The following is an 18,768-nucleotide window of genomic DNA, read 5'->3' on the forward strand; positions in this document are numbered from 1 at the left end:
GTGTGGAATGCATATTATATGATCACACTTGTGCAAGATTTTTGTCAGCACTGGGTCTAGGGGTACATGAAAAAGAAAGGTTCCAAAAATAAAACTTTTGGCTCAAATTTGCATCTATTTCTGTCTCAGCGAGCAGATTTCGTGGGGAAACTCAAATAAGGCGCATCCTGTCGCGGGGGGTGACTACCGAAAGAAGCAAAGTCCTCCAGCGAATATGGTTTCGAAAAAGCTGCATGTGAGGCTCACACGTACACATCATCCATGGCTGTCAATTTATCCGAACTCGTTTGAATCACACACACACACACAACACATACACTACACAGGTTCATTCTCTTTTGCCTTGAGCCACTGTGCTTCATGCACCCTATGAGCAATCGCACGAGGGCTACATGGCTAACTGTTCCGCATTTAATGACCTAATCTACATAGATATGTTTTGTCATGACTGGGCCATCTCTGTGCAAACAAATAAAATGTGCATTCCAAGTTCCATAAACATCGTTATGGCTCGACCTGGAAGATGACAACATTGTCAGTGACGTGCGTCCTCGCACCACACCATACATGGCTCAGACACTCATGATTTACCATGTCTGTAAAATATTGGCAGCATAGGCTGCAAACTGACTTTTGGTGTGCTCATAAATGCAAACGGGTCCACAGCTGAATTTCGGTCATCAAAAGAATTTTTTTTTTAATACATGGAATTTCAATGGCACTACTGTCTGTGACACAGCATAGATAGGTCAGTTTCATCTAGTCTCTTTGGTAATACAGTCTGTACAGTTACAGTAGGTGGATTACCAAGTTCTTAAATTTGGTGAAATAAGCATCACATAGCAATGCACTATGATTATAGCTCACATTTACACCTACATTGTAGTAAATACCAGGTACTTTTACCCTTCAAAGGGCATAGAAATGGATCATAATCACCACAAAACAATGACAAAACTACAGGGGGCACCAATAGAATGCATTTGGTTGCTTAAAAGATAAGTCCATGAAGAACAAGTAATGTTACAACATTCCATTTTCAGTCCAGTTTCCTTTCAGTTTACAGCATTTCTGAGTTAAATATATCATATTTCATGTTAAGATGACTGTAGAATATCTTGCTCTGGTCATTCCTCAAATTCACGAAATTTCGCAAATTTTTGAGAGCTAATTTACCACTGTAACATATTTCCATATGATCTCCAGTGAATGCAGCCACACACAACAGCATAGCACTTGTACCTCATTCATAGGCCAATGATGGACAAACTTGGGCCGGTCTGCAAGAATGCGCAATGAGTGCCACTACAAGTAGCTTCCAAGTTTTAATATGATGCTGCGCCCTCCAACAAATTTTACCCGGGCAAGAATTCTCGTTCATCCCGTGACCTGCAACATCTCAATTAGAGCCTAATTCTGCAACCAGGCTGGCTTTGCGTGCCAATAAAATAAATTACACCGATCACTATGTAAACCGATGCCCTGCCAGCAGGCAATTAAACGTACAAAACAGTTCACCACACGTACTGCAACGTGGTCCGGCCCAGTACTTTGTGAAAACCCTACTGCACATGGACATTCAAGATACCTGTATATTTTGCCTTTTTTTCTTTTTCTTTTTTTTTTTTTTTGCATCGGTTGGATGGTTGCAGTTTTCTAAAGTGCCTACCTGTACAATGTAACTAAGTCAATTATCTGCAACAGGTGTTCTACTCCACTAAAAAACCGGGGTTTACATTGTGCACAGGCACCAGCTACTGTAATAGTCAATTTGGGGGGGGGGGGGGCAGAGGTGTTGATGCTTGCATGCAAACTCAAATGAAAGGAAGGTAAAGAAATCAGTTTTAACATGTTCATGTATCATTTTGGGGTGGGGGTTCTTTATATGTGATGAAGGCAGGGAAATGTACTTAGTATTTGAAGCCAAGGTATAAGAAATTGTTTTTATTAAAAAAAAGAAAAAAAAAAAAAAAAAACTAAGCCTCATTTTGGTTCATAATTATTTTTACAGTATTAGAACAACACACATTTGAGCAAGCAAAAATGTAGATAGCCCCCCCCCCCCATGAAAAGGAAAAACAGAATGTTATTAAACTACACATGTAGAACAACAACAAAAAAAAACTTTCATGATTAAAAAGTTAAATAAGTTGCAATGGCAACTTTTTTTTTTTTTTTAAATAGACTAATGATGTAGAATCATAGCTGTATTACAATTATCACTAGATCTGGGACAATTTTTTTTTTTTTTTTTTTTTTGGGGGGGGGGGGGTTACAGATGACACATTTCACACTACACTGTACACAATGAATTTCTTACAACCCAGCAGTAGCTACACTCTGTATGATATGAAACATTTTTCAAAGAAGATTTAGAAAACAAAAACTCTGAAATGTTTAATATTCAAAGTGCGCATGCCAATCTAACACAGCAGCCTTTACATTCTAACAAATAACAAAAAACATTTTCAAGGGCAGAGGAAACTACTGATATTTTTATCAGGCTACAATTTGAAAATTACATGTACCACTACAACTAATACTAACTACAGAAACTAATCTGTATACCAGACATTGACATGCCTTGCATTCTCTAAGCCTATCAACACACACAAGTTGCCAGCATCTACACACTTTGATTGTACTTTTCCCATACGGTTAAAGCCATTATTTTCATGTACAGAAATTTCCACAAACGAGGAGGTCACCGACATTTTCATAAGATGCTGTTTTCAATATGACAACGAAACTATCATTAGTGCACTAATGCCTATCAAATCGTTCACGATATTTTCGTGTGTTGTTAAATTCACCGCCCAACAGTGATTCACGAAATTCATTAAAATTAAACCCTCGCGAAAATAACAGCTTTTTCAGTACAGTGCAGTAATCTCCATGTTTATGTGTACACATCCTATAAACAGCTGAGCAAAGCTGTCTGGGTATAGGGACTCTCATTATTGCTACTGGCAACTTGGGTTATTAAAATACAACAATGGCATATAAGCACAAACAAAAATGTTAGCAGAAAAACCGACACATCACTCTGAGAAATTATCGCAACAAAATACAGGGCACTCCCGTGATAACGAATTTGGTTATAACAAAATTCTCGTTACGACAAAGATAAATTCAAGTCTCAAAATTATCACAAAAAAAGTATATTTTTATATACTTAACAGTTCAGCTATTTGTAAGAAAATTTCGACAATGAAAGAAAGCGCCAGTCCCGAGGACTTTGTTACAATGGGAGAGGGCACTAAATTGTGAAAAGGTAAACTCACTCTAGCTAGGAAATATCACAACATTTCCATGAAAGTTGTCGGCCCTGACAAGTTGTCATTCTCGGACAACTTCAGTTTAAAACTCCTTGGTTTTGATTGGCTGAGAAGCTCTGGTCACTGACTGGTACTGCAGTAATTGTAAGAGAATGACAACTTGTCTGGGCTGACAACTTCCATGACACGGTGCCCTGTACAATCCCACCATCACTGTACTGATTTACATGGCTTTGTTTAATTTTTGAGAACAGACTAGTTTTCCTACATTAGATGTATTCCCAAATCTGCCAAGCTCAGATATGAATATATGCCAATAAAATTCACATACAGTAGGCCCTAATAAGATGCCTACCCTTCTTTATTTTCTTCCGTGTTACTTGTAATTCTAGCCAAGAGTAAAAAAAAAAAAAATATCATAAGCTTTAAATAGCCAGAGCCACCCGGTTGACGTTTATATCCTGAAAGCTCCTGAATAGCTATTAAAGAATTGGGCAATTCCACGGTAAATGGGTAGTTTTATGCACTCAAGACATGGAGCAATTTCATTTGAAAATATTTGTTTGAATCATCTTTTTTTCTTTATTTCTTGAATACATGTGGCAAGGTGAAATAAAATATTCAACCTCGTTGAGTCCTGTTGTTATTTTTTTGTGATGTGCTGGTTTGTTTGTTTTTATTTAGTATTATTGATAATGTGCAAATTTGAAATAAAAATTGACATAAATTGCAACTTGTATAAAATAAATTTTCTTAGAAGACACGCATCCTGGGTGGATTATAATTCAAAATTTATCACCAACGCACCGAAAAATCATTTTCTTGTTCGCCCTGAACGATTACAAGAGTTTTGAGAGAGTGGAAAGCAAGCTGGACCGAAAAGATCGGCGTTCTGTCCTACTTCAGTTACGTACGTTCGGCCTCAATTTCGTTTGGTTTCCAGGCGTCAGAGTGCAGTTATTTTGTGTTAAATACACTTTGCTGACGACAGTTTCAAGTTAGGTTTCACTAATTCAACAGAAAATTAAATCAAATATTTAATATCCGTATTCAAAGTTACCAAATTCAATTTTCTGTCCACGCCGCGAACGTACGTAACTGCTAGTTGAGACACTCCAGTGTCGTTCGATTTAACACAGAAACGCGGACACTACCCTGAAGTTAGACATCTGCCTTCGGTTTCGCGCCACAAGCATAGCTGTCTTTTCAGAACATTTAGTTATCTAGCTTCAGCTTCCTTTTCTAATTCTGTCCAGTATGTTACGTGCGTTCGGTGGTTACGCTCCGCTTGGTGGGACGCACGAACGGTGGACAGAATTGCCAATCGGTCTTCGTTACGTGTGTTCTGAACGCGCGTAACTCAGACAGATTGTTCCCATGTCTTGTCTACCTCGTTGTTTCGCGCCGTTCTGTCCGAGGTTGCGTATCGTTCGCATGAAATTTCCCGTGTTATGTCTGCATTGCGTATGTGCAACCCATCGACTGCTCAGATCTGAATATGACGTAGGTGATTACGACTCTCGCTGACAAAAGGTAAATTTTGCATTCTAGAGTAGAATCTTCCGTAGTTTTAGGATTAATGGCCCTGCTGGCATTATTAGAAATTCTTTTGAGCTTCTCTGTATGCTAGCTTTCACTACTCGTTTTCGAGTTTACACGGACGATAACTGAGCCTAGTCCCACATGTGTTATTTTTTGTCAGTAAATTCTTTGTTGCTTCCAGCTTCAAATAATCTTTCTTTTCATCTTTTCGTAATATTTTTTCTTCAAAATAAAACCAAACTGACAACGAAAGCTAAGCCAAGAGTGGTACTTTAAATGGCTGAATACAAGTTTAACACCCATTGTCCATCGTGAGCTGACGCACTGTACGAGTGTACTGTAACAGTTAGAATCTAACTGTAACGTTTTACTTTTAATATAGAATTTAGAAAGCCAGGCTAGCGCTACGCTAGTGACACGAGTCCCAAGTGTAACCACACGATAACGTTAGTGTATGTAGACACCCATGATCAAACAAGTTAGAAAAGAGAATTTACTAGGTTTACATCGGGATTTGACTTGATTTATTTCTGCCTAACATTTTAGTAACAATGTAAGCAACCAAAGTGCAAACTCGACTTCCAACGTTGTTGATGTTGTCTTTCAGCCACATGAGCTCAGTCTACTCATTGCAGTTCTCTCATGATTTCCATGATGTGATTTATTTATTTAGATTCTATTTCTATGTTTTGATGTAGACTAGACAACTAGCAACTTATGTGAGAAGATGTGCTGGCCTGTTCTGCACCTTTTAGTGCAATAGTGGTGATTCAATAATTATGTCGTGAGTGACGAGAGCGTCCCTTCAATCATCATGCCGGTGCCCAGCCTGTCTGCTTTCCAGTGTTACGGTGAGGTGTGTATACATATTTTTATGATTTTGCGGGGGGGGGCTCATTGGAGCTAAGCGACCCTGACTCAATGTACAATCTGTTCATAACACCCTGTCTTGTGTGGCCTGGACAGTTGTCTGTGCAGAGCCTCACTCCAGCTGTTGCACCATCCACCATGTTTGCTCTTTGCTGGCCTGTGTTGTGTCCTAAAAACGATCCCTGTGATGAAATCAGCCCCAAATCTTTCTGCTCTAATAAATATATGACATGACCGAAGTTCCGCAACTTCACTTCGCAGAAATTCTGCGATGCCGATGTTATGTTTATGTACAGAGCTATTTTGTATTTATTTAATGAAGATTGTAAATTTGTATTGCATACATGATTTAATGACCACTAAGCAAATTGTGTAGGAGAAATGAAATCTCTTTCTACAGTGGAAAACAGACATTACAAGTAACAGTAATACCTTTCAAAGAAGCCATGGCCTCCATATTTTTAATGCCATGCTATTATGTATTGTAAATATTTTATTTGTAGATGTCATAGAACTGGTACATAACTACAGACTGTAGTCTTCATTTTGTTGTCTTCCATGATATTTTGGTCCATTGTCATGTAGCCACATCTTTGCGTATTTGGGGTTTTCTTCTGATACGATTATCATTTTATTTATAGAAGCTGCATGGCCCTGTTCTACAGCTTGTGGTGGAGATTTTCTGAATGCCCAGAGCATCCCTTCATCATGCCTAGCCTGTCTGCTTTGTAGTGATAAGGTGTGAATGCATATTTTCGTTTTATTATGTAATCCTTTTTTTTTTTCTTTTGGCCAAAAAGGCTGCTACATTGGCACTCTTAAATATGTTAAGGTTGCATATATATATATATATATATATATATATATATTTTTTTTTTTTTTAGACCATGACAAAAAAAAAGGTTCCTTTTATTTACAGGACTATTTCTTGTTCATTTTTAAAGCACATAAATTTATAGTGCATACATGAATAAATGATTGCAGAGCAATTTGTGTAGGATGTTTGTTGGAGATATTGAATTGCTTTCTACAGTGTAAAACAAACATTAATTGTTACCCCTCAAAGATAGAAGCCATGGCCTCCATTTTTATTTTATTTTTTTACACTATGGCATATTCTTTTTTATTATGAAGATTTTATCATAGATATCTTTTTGAATTTTTTTTATATTTTCATGACGTTGCAATCAATTCTCTGTATCGCCAGTGTGCAAAAAAACTTCTGTGCATGCTGAAGAGCTCTGTCACAGATACACTGTGGGATTCTTTTGTGCCCTTGTTCACTTCTGGTTGTCTCACGCTAAGTAGAGGTCGCAGTTCCCAAATGATTCAAGGGAGTTAATCGTCTGCTTTTCCATTGCCATCCCTTTTTTTCTTGGTTAAAATTCAGCTGAAAAGAGTTGAAAGTTTCTAGTTTTACTGATTTGCGGTCACTAGAGTCGTGGTTCACTACTGCAAGGCTTCAATGTGCTGGTCACATGATGGAAAGTGAAGAAATCTTCAACAAAAAATATCTCTGGATAAAGATAAAGCATGATCTTAGTGCATGTGCAGCCAAAACCAGGTCAAGTTTGTCCCGTAGGCTATCTCATAATGCATCTAAAACACTGCTCTCCGCACGGCACCTAGGTATTGGTGATACCAAGAATTACACCTATCCTTTTTTTGAAACTTTGGCCAGGAAAGGTTGCTAGGTGGGTTGATAGATTTTTTTTTTTTTTTTTTAAGAGTCTACTGTATTTGTAGTTTGTGTATTTTATTGCTTGGTTTACGGAATAACGATGCAGCAAAATGTTCAACTATATTTCAATTGCAGGTGACATGTACATGCCTTTTGAACAATCTTTTTATCTGCGCTCAGTATATAGGAATATTCCAAACTTTCAAAAATTTTGATAAAATGAACTCAATATGTGTATTTGTTGATTATGTATATAATTTTTTTTTTTTTTTTTTGACAGGTAAAAGACATCCTGGATGATGACTTAATGGGGAAAAAAGAGGCATGGAGTTTTCATGTGGTTGACCAAAGACGACATCTCAGGAGAATCTACAAACAACATCCTGTGCAGAATGCCTGATCCCATTCTCTTGGAGGAGCAAAGCACCACAAGACAGCAGTTTTTTTTTTTTTTTTTTTCTTCAAGTTGTAAAGTATATCAGATGGTATGACTTTAGCTTTTAACTTTTTGCAAGATCTAATACAATGTACTAAGAAACCACTTATGAAATTTTTATGAGCATACAATTCTACAAGGAATTCAAAGTTTAGCTTATGAAACATGGTCTTCAAATGGCTGAGGTATGAAGCCACAAAGTAAACCAATGTTATTGAAATAGAAGATCTGGGTTTCAACTTTTATTAGGATCACTTTGTTTAACTTTCTTTTTGGATATCTCAGCCTTTCCAAAACCGATTTTCACTTAAGTAAACTTTCAATGCCTTGAAGAGAACCTGTATGCTATTTCAAAAAGTTAAAAGCTGAGTCATCACCTAAACCAATACTTACCATCCCTTTTGTTTTAAAGCAAGATATAAACAGGGATACAACTGAATAAAAAAAGTTGTTACATTAGCTGCTTTGTTTCTTACTGTGGCTGATGAACATTAAGGCAATAAAAGAACGAACAATGTCAATTTTTATTGTGTTCAGAGCCTGTATGTTGATCGAGTTTTGGAATATGATGACTGAAATTCCAGAATGGGCCCTATACACCATTTGAATACATTGTACGTATGTATCGAATGGGCAGGCACATAAAAGGGTGGGTTTTTTGTGTGTGTGTGTGTGTGTGTGTGTGTGTGTGTGTCTAATTTACAAATCAACTCATAGGTTGTAAAGTTATGAGTTCTCTGACAGTACCTGAACATTTTGGAAAGTGTTATTCTTTGAAAACAGTTGATGGCACATTAACTTCTTTATGTTTCTTACTGTGGCTGATTTACATTAAAGGTCCAGTTTACCTTTGGGAGCAGTGATTTAAAATATGTTCAAGATATCACATTCGATGCATATGTGTCAGTCTGTTGTATCACAATATCCTACCATTTAAAATGTTCGCAATAAAGCCGAAAGTATAAGGAGATATCAGTATTATTCTTGATAAAGCATATGTTTCTAACTATGGCTGACCGACATTAAGGCGATAGAAGAGTGAACAATGCAAGTTTTAATTCTTGTTTATGGAGCCTGTATGTTGATGTAGTTTCAGATGTGATAACTGAAATTCAAGTTTAGGCCCTATACACCATATAAAAATGCACACTGTATTGAATTGGCAGGCAAAGAAAAGGGTGCTTTCAAATTCATGGAATTTTTCCGTCAAGATGTTTTCACTGCTATCAGGCAGAAGCTCGGTGGTCTAGTGGAGAAGACGCCTGTCCGGAGATCAGGGGGTCGTAGATTCAAATCCTGCTCGAGCATGTACGTCCATGATTTATTAACATTTTTTTTTTTTCTGCTGTCAGGCAGAAGCTCGATGGTCTAGTGGAGATGACGCCTGTCCGGAGATCAGGGGGTCGTAGGTTCAAATCCTGCTCGAGTATGTACGCCCATGATTTTTTATATCATGGCTACTACAGAAACACTGATCAATTCAGTGCTTATTTACGTTGATGTAGGGCAAATTGTCAATCAGTTGCAAAGGATGCTTTGTTCTCTAATTTACAAATCACCTCATGGGTTGTAAAGTTAAGAGTTGTCGTACAGTACCTGAACAATTCTGAAAGTGTCATTCTTTGTGTATTGATTCCCTATAAGGATTATTTCCCTAATGAATGTTACAACTATTCATTTTCGAATGAATGTAAATTGAAATGAACAGATTTACCTGTTGCACTATCAAATAACAGTTTCTTTTCACATTGAAATCAGTTATTGGTACATTAACTGCTTTATGTTTCTAACTGTGGCTGATGGACATTAAATGCAATAGAAAAATGAACAATGCAAGTTTTAATTCTTGTTTCCAGAGCCTGTGTGTTGATTGAGTTTGGGATGTGATGACTGAAATTCTAGTTTAGTCCCTATAAACTGTATCAATACACATGTATTTTTGTATCAGTAAAAAAAAGTTTTAAATTTGGACAGGCAAATACAATCCACTTGATTTACATACGTGTATCTAGGAATATCAAGGTGTAATGGACACAAAATGATAACTGCTGACCCAATGACAACAGCAAAATGCTCCTTTGCATACAGTATTTTGATATTTCAGCCTTTGTATATACTGCACATTGTGGTTTAAAATGAAATACACAATATACTGGAGAACGGGAGTGTATTGTTAACCTTGGAAATTAAAAAACTCTGTAAAGTTCAAGTTTCTGTCCTACTCTTGTGTTACATGCGTTCACCACTAATGCAGTGATACATGTCATATCATGTACTTTGGAATTTCAAGAAACTCTATTGCAATGAAGCTTTGGCTTTTCCTCACACACACACATGCACCCACACAGATATGAATATGACAACACTTCGCCCGATTATGGAGGACCTTGGTACAAACACGATCTCGCCTTTCGGATATGATGCACAAATTTTCTGGCATTAATCATGAATGCACACTTCAAAATGACACAAATAATGTATGTTTTCACAAATATGGACAACCTAAATTGTTCTTATCATAATGTATCAGTACAATAAATAGTGTCAGATGATTTCAAATCAATATTTGTATTCTGTGTATGAGGAATCCATCATTCCAATATTTCTGTCCTACTCTATGTGTTACACGCGTTCGCCCCATACCTATTACACATGTCTTACTTACATACCCACTCAAGCTCTATTTGAATACAAAGTTATCTTTTCCTACTTAAAATTATTTAATATAGGTATTAGGCAACCAAACTCTGAAATATGGATACTCTGAAGACAATTTTAATTTTTCATGTTTTTCCAACCTAAAACTACCCATTTACTGTGGAAATGCCCAATTGCACGCATTCATCACAGACACAGGCTGGGGATACAGTATGCTACATTTAACATCGCAGCAGTCCACAGAATGCAGCCTCAGATGCAGCCTTCATGCTCAATCTTTCAAGGGCACCGTGCCACATGATTCACATCCTATGCAAACTACACATGTATGTAACCTTGACAAAGTGGGAAAGAGCTGAGTCCGCAACAGGCAAGTGCAGTGTGAACCAGTGAGTTTTCATTTCCCAAGCACACTGTTATTCCCCCAGTAGCACCATGATATTGTTGTTAAACATGTTAGTATATCATTTACTATCATTAAATATCATTGTAATACAACACTTGTACTTCCTATATAGGCCTACTATATTTCACAATTTAGTACTACATGTATGTATCATTCATACATTGTAGTTGATACAATGTAGTATCATTACTAATGTATTGCTGCTATCATTAGCACTGTACATTGTCTAAGTATTATCATTATTAAAAATCATATCATTAGAACAAAATGTATCACTACAAAATGTATCATCATAATCATAAAGAGGATTGATATTAAACAAAGCAGGCATCAAACTTAGCCCATAGTGAATTTGCCATGACATTAGCAGAGGCCAAAATATGTATCTGCCAAAATACAATGTAGTCCAACACAGGAAATATATTAATCCCATAATGTATGAGTAGGCCTTGTATGCAACGTGTACAGGGACACCACAATGTATGTGTGCACATTTTGCCTTAAGAAGCTACTGGTAATCATTTCTAAGTTTGTGGTCATCAACTTCTTAGTACAATGTACAATCATGCATATAGCTGTAAATCTCCATTGAATAGTATGTTCGCAAACATCGCAAACAAAATAGTATAGTCCATATTTTCCAAGTCCCTGGTTATATGCCCCTGATTAACAAGCTGTATGGCACTGTGTACACATTATATAAAGTTCATACATACCGGTAGACATGTTAAAGGTCCAGTTTACCTTTGGGAGCAGTGATTTCAAAAATTTTCAAGATATCATATTTGATGCATATGTGTAGGTCTGTTGTATCATAAAACATCCTACCATATGAAATATTTGCAGTAAAACCTAAAATATAAGGAGATATCAGGGTTTTTCTCAACAAACCGTAACTGTATACGGTTTAGTCTGGAAATTTTTTTATTATAACTATTGTTCACATTTTGTGTATTTAACAACACTTAACATCGATTATACGGATTCAAATTTTGACAGTGGTTGTTTCTATCCCTAACTCACATTTTAGAACTATTTTATAGCACTAATGCTTTCATCTGCAAATGGTAAATTATGCCTTTAATGTTTGCTAATACTTGAGGTACCAACCAACTTTGCTGTGTATTTACAGCTGGTAAGAACATTCCCCTTCCACATTCTCATAGAATTACAAGGCCGTGATGTTGCTTGGATATTACATGAAAACACTATTGAATGTCACTGTGAAGGAAAAAAAAAAAGCATCAGACAGATTCCACTACACATTCAATCATACAATACACACATTTGCAGCTAGCTCACACTCTCTAAGAAAATGTATGAAGGTGAAAATACAGTTTTCCAGTACATACAATGTAGCTTTTTCGATATGAAGCTCACGTCCACTTCAAGGAACGCAGACCAGATGATGGGACTTCTACACAATAAATTCATGATTTCTCTGATATGCATCTTGATATTGTTCTCTGGTTTTCGCTCCCAGGTTGTGACTCACAGATTGAAATTACTTTCATTCTTTCTTTTTTTTTAATCTCTCTAAAGACCACTTTCACGTATAATCGATTACGGCTTGTTCTCACTGTCGTGTGATCTGATAATCCGCCACAATTGGGCTAATAGTAGAGCTGATCGTGACAGTTTTGTTTGAAATATGAATCACAACTTGTGCCATGATTGAAATTATGGTCTACAATTGTATATCATGGAGTGACTGTGATGGTCACATACAGATTCTATCAGATCTTGAGGTCCGTCATGGCAATCGCATTGATCGTAGAAAAAATTTCGTCTCCGATCAACGAGATTGCCACGACCGACCTCAAGATCTCATTAGAATGCCATGATTACTCCACAATTCCAACCATGATTTTAACAGTGGCGCAGTTTATGATCTAGACACAAATGAAAATTCCACCATCAACTACTAATGGCCAATCGTGGCATGTATAGCACATGACAGTGGGAACAAGTGTTTATACACAGACCGATGGAGTTACAAATTTGGACAAAATCCCTACGTTTCTCCCTGAGCATAAAGAAAACAATAGAATTCTGAATCCATTCAACACAAAAAGGATGCATTTTGTTTGAATGCATTGTGTTAATTCTTGTACATCGTAATGCATTGTGTTAATTCTTGTACATCGTAATGCATTGTGTTAATTCTTGTACATCGTATCCATAGTATGTCTGTAAATGACACGTCTTAACTATTGTAAGGCGATAGAACAAAATTGTTGCACACTACAGTGTGTGTACAAGGGATTATACGCAAGACCACCACACAAAGTGCTAGGGAGAAATAGAATAGTCATATAAAATGGACAGTGCTGTCTACAACCACACTGTACATGTACCCGTATACATACGTACATCCCATCCCTATTCTTCATAAATTCTACAGAACACCATATAAATGCCAGCCTTGCGTCCCACTGAACGATACTGAATCTACCATAATTCACAGAAGCCTTTCAATGTAAACATTACACAGCTGGGTGATGATGTTGTGAGCAGCAATAGGCCTTCCATGAAACTCCAATAGTCCACAAGTTCACTTACTGTAATAGTGTAGACGTATTCAGTCTGCTTACCATAGAAAGGGAAGATTTATTTGTACAGGCCACTACCAAATGCCGTTATACAAAATTTTAATATACAGTCAAAGTTTTTGCAAATTGGCACTTCACCACAATTTCGCACGTGGTTAAATTCGCAATTAGTGAAGTTCAGCAATGGACAAAGAAATGTATCATGAGCCTGTCACCTTTATGTCTGGATCAAAAGTATTAATGTTTTTGTGTGTTTTACTACAGCTGTATTCCATATAGCAAAGACTTCCAAAATTTACCCCAAAAAAAAAACAAAACATGAAACATACGACATTATACACCACGCAAGAGAATAAGAACGTGCAGAATGTAAATTTGCCGGGGGGGGGGGGGGTGATAAATCTGTTTCTGGTTAAGTCATTTCTATGTTCATCAATGAAAAGCTGGGTAAAAAAAAAAAAAAAAAAAAAAAAAAAATTGTCAAAAATTAATCAAAAACTAGATAGCTTTATCAACATGTTACCCTAATCACCAAGTCGCGAAAATTTCATGCTGCGAATATATACATGTAGTGTTTTACAGTAGTCAAATTCGCACAACCGTATTCCACAGTTATGACAAGCAAATAGTTCTTCAATATCAATTTAGACAAAACATTTTCAGAGAAGAATTTCTCTACAAAAAAAATCAAAGCACCAAAGAAAGAAAAATCATAATTTGACAGAATACCGGAATTCCATATATGCAATGTGCAGCTTTAATACCAATTGTATTTGTAATGTGTATATATCTTCGTGGCTGTATTTTTTACCATAATCCTTTTGATGAAGAACCACAATGTAAAACTTTCTCAAGAGATATATGAAAATATGATATTTAAGTTCTATAATCTGAAACCAGTACCAGTATTCAGACTTTTCAGCAGCCTGTACAGTATAATACTGAGCACTATCAAGGATTTCATATACCTGGTACAATGCTGCCGTGCAACATCAAGGCATTTATACCAACTCCCACAGAACATCACCAAATACAGTCTCCTTGTAAAGTGCAAGTATTTAAGATACAATAGTCTAGTTAAATCACAGACCTTGAGGAGAAATATGTTATCGTCTGTCTTTGCGATCATTTGACAGTCAACAATTTTTTCATCATTTCTACATTGTATCCATGAAAGTACCAGATCATTCACTCTAAAATTGTGTACAAGGCAATTTTCATAATACAAGAATCTTACCATCAAACTCATCCACTAGTTCACAGGATTACACGGCAAACATATGCAATCCTTGTGGGCACACACAAACATAGGCTTTCAGCAGAGGGTTTGATGAAATCGTGTCACTGCCGATATATGTCAGTCCACGCTTGTACCTCCCTGATATTACTCAGTGAGTGAGCCACACACACATTGCTGTCAGCAGTATACAGGCCACGAAGCAACAGGGCAAACCCGAGAAGATCTAGAGGCGCAATATGTTTTTCCCCGAACGTGTAACGTGGGAACTGCCTGCTAGCAGACCACAGGAAAACTGCACAATATCCTCGACACATATCAGGCATACTGTACAATTCCACACTGTGCGAAGCTGGCTGACAGTGCCAAGTCAATGGGGGAAGTTGTAGGGAACTGAACCCTTTAGTGCGTGGGTATTTAGCACAGAGCAGGAGAAAAGGGTATGTACGCCTGTAGTACACACAAAGACTAGACACACACACACATACACACACACAGAGACATTAAAAACACACATGAGCGGGCGCACATAGACGAAGGGGGGTACACGAATGACTAACAAATACACTCCCTTCATAGCGGACTATGATTTTGGCACACAATTACACACACCACATACATAACACACACACACACACACAGTTTCTATTCGCAACAAGCAAAGACTTTTCTCCACAAACAAGCCAGCGCACACTGAAACTGTTGGGATGGTCGCTCAAGAAGTTGAACTCAGTCAACAGTTCAAGTACACAAGATTTTATTACTTTGCCAGATGTGACAACGTGAGTGTACAGAATAAATTCTGCATTTAAGCGGACATCGTTAAGTGATCACATGAACGTGACATTGTAAATGCATGGTTCTGATGGTCATAATTAAATGTTTTGATATTAGTCATGAAATGAAATGCCTTTTTGCATGCAGTGATGAAATAATAAAAACACTGTCCATGAATAGACAAAATTATTTTGCATCTACAGACTATCAAATATATTGGCTACCCCTCCCCCCCCCCAAAAAAAAAAATAATAATAATAATTGCATAATAATAATAACAATAACAACTTACTAGTACTTTCTAGTCAAGTTTTGATTTCTTTTCACATTTTGATGCTGCGTGAACTTTAGGAAAAACATGTTTCAAAATCTCGTCAGTATTCTGATTTTGTATTTAAAAATATTTTGGAGTGTAAAGAAATAAATCTAGCGGAATTGAGAATGTATGCATATATGACTATTATGCATTACTGGAAATTATTCTAAGAAAAATCTGAAAGTGATATTCAATTTCCTATGTTAAAGATCATATCTACAGTTGTATATTAAATTGATTACCACATTATCATAGATCATATTAAAGGGGTTTCCAATTCCCCCCCCCCCCCGTAAAAAAAAAAAAAAAAAAAAAAATGCTAGAATAAAAGTTCAACAATCAGCTATCATGCATTCATGATACATCAAGGTCACATGGCCAAGACATTATTTATACTTTTAACCCTTTTTGTGGGAATGAGTCAAATGTGCACAAATTTCACACATAGATAATTAGCCCCCACCCTTTGCAGTATTCTGCGACACAATGTGCTGGAAATCCATGGTGATGCCCTGTAATGGCAAGAGACTTGTTTTTGTTTTGTGTTTTTTATAGAAAGTTCCAGCACTATTAACCGATTACTCACAGACACATGCTGCATGATTATCAAGTTTATTTGTTTTAATAAAATGGAATAAACATTAAATAAGAATCAATACTTTGGTGTACCAACTACAATGTAGGTAGGAGGAAGAATATCATTTTCAGTGCTTGTTGGCTTTATCACTCACTCTACACTATATGATACTAATATACAGTATTATCCTTCTTTTGCAGCGTAAATAATCAACTGATATGAATCATGAATACCTTGAGTATACGGGTAGGAGGAACAAAGAAATAAACATTTGGTGCTGCCTGGCTTACAAAAATCACTTAATAGATTATGCCATTCTTTCATACTCGCAATTCTATCAAAATGTTGGGGTTTTTTGTTGTTGTTTTTTTTTGTTCCCCACCCCTTACCCAAGCCCCTTCGAGTTGCTATCTGATATGCAACTTCACATTTTTGAACACTTAAAACTGAGATACAGACAAAGAGTAGGCGAGACCTTGAGACGTTCACTGCTTGATTTCTTTTCTAATCACTGTATGCATACAAAAACAAACACCAAGTGAAGCTGGCGGCCGACCGTGGGTTCCTTCTTGAGCTTCAAAGTTCAGAAGACAGCAGATTGACCTATCAGCCACTGTCCTCACGGTGAACTCTGACTGACGACTGAAGCTCAGCTTCACCAGCTGTGACCACGCTTGGCATTGATGCCCGCCTACGGGAAGGTTAAATCATGGAGCTACTATGCACAGTAGCACCATGGTTAAATCATGCAGCAATCAAAATATTGGGATTTTCTTGGATGGGCATTCCCCCCCCCCCCCCCCCTTTTCCACAAATTTCCATGAGCAGGTTCATCGCACAGAATGTCATTAGCACTTGGATAGCTACAAAGCCTGAAATCTCATGTCTGTGGCTACCAGTTTTAAATTAATATCATTTTTCTGCAAGCATTTAGACTCATTTCCTCAGTATTAGTGGTATAAGGTGAAATCATACTGCAGTCGCAATATTAGGATTCTCTTGGATGGGCATCCCCCCTTTTCCACATTTCCTGTATCTATAGGCAGGTTCATCGCACAGAGTGTCATTAGCACTTGGATAGCAACAGAGCCTGAAATCTAATGTCTGTGGCTACCAGTTTTCAGTTTATATCTTTTTCGTCATTTTTCCACAAATTTCCACTTGTGTAAGCAGATTCATCGCACAGAATGTCATTAGCACTTGGATAGTAACAGAGCCTGAAATCTCATGTCAGTGGCTACGAGTTTCCAGTTTACTAAATATCATTTTTCTGCAAGCATTCATGCTTATTTCCTGTAACTGGTGTAAGACAAAATCATGCTGCAATCACAATATTGGGATTCTCTGGGATGGGCATCCACTTTTTCATATTTCCACAAGCAAGTTCATCGCACAGAATGTCATTAGCACTTGGATAGCAACAAAACCTGAAATCTAATGTCTGTGGCTAGTAGTTTACTAAATATCATTTTTCGGCAAGCATTCAGACCCATTTCCTATTACTGGTATGTATATTCCCTCATTTCATATTCCATATTAAGACATACAGGTCTTGCATTCACCATCTTTGCATTCACCAGTCATGTTAGGCATCTCACCAGCCAAACCCAATCCCATGACAATGGACATACATGCATGTAATGTCCCATACATTTTATACAGAACAACTGGTAACATGAGACTATACTAATGAGTCAGATTCATCTGATATTAAGTTTTACTCATATGGGAAGGCTGCGTGAATGACACTGGAGATTTAAAAATCAAAGCAATATTTCAGCACAAGCGAAAAATGTGAAACCACCTGTGATGCAGCAACACGGTTGTGTCATTCATTTTGTAGAGTGACCTTGAAAAATATCACAGCAGCTGTGTGAACATGGACCTAGTAGGTCCATGGTGTGAACAACTTTTGGAACTCAAAAAATTCCATTACTATCTTGATTACCTTAATGCATGTGACAGTTTCTTTCTTCAACTGTTCTGCATTCTCCATTGAAAGTCAAATTGGACAGAAAGTGCCACAGCACAGTAAACAAAATAGCAATGCTATCAAAAAGTAAGAATATTCTGAAAGTTTGTGAGATTTCCAATATATTATGGTGCCCTAAAGGTAACCTCAAAACCACAGTCCAGGTCAGGTGACAGATAGTTGCTTGCCTCAAAAATCTTCCTTGTTTTGTAAACAAAAGAGCAATATGGTTTACTTCATCTACAATGCATTTTCATATCATACCCTATGGGGGGGGGGGTACTAAACCACTCTGTTACATGAGTAGAGGAGGTGGTATTGTGGTATAACTGCTGTTACATTTGTTAAAATTGTATTTAAATACTGAATAACTCTTGTCATGATTGGCATCTCCATTGTTTTGCTTCTTTTTCTAGTTTGATTTTGTTTCACTTGTGTGAGGGTTCGAAGAAGTTTGAGAGCTTGT

General features: G+C 37.0%; 1 protein-coding gene and 1 non-coding gene across 2 annotated transcripts in view; one reads left to right on the plus strand and one right to left on the minus strand.

The window, feature by feature from the left end:
- The window catches only part of LOC140227251 (uncharacterized), an 82,775-nt gene that overhangs the window by 5,023 nt on the left and 58,984 nt on the right, over window positions 1-18,768 (minus strand). The gene's annotated exons all lie outside the window — the stretch shown is intronic.
- On the plus strand, window positions 9,165-9,237 carry Trnas-gga (transfer RNA serine (anticodon GGA)). Its single transcript has one exon. It is a non-coding gene; the product is annotated as a tRNA-Ser (tRNA).

This window comes from Diadema setosum, chromosome 4, assembly GCF_964275005.1.
Source record: "Diadema setosum chromosome 4, eeDiaSeto1, whole genome shotgun sequence".
Lineage (NCBI taxonomy): Eukaryota > Metazoa > Echinodermata > Echinoidea > Diadematoida > Diadematidae > Diadema > Diadema setosum.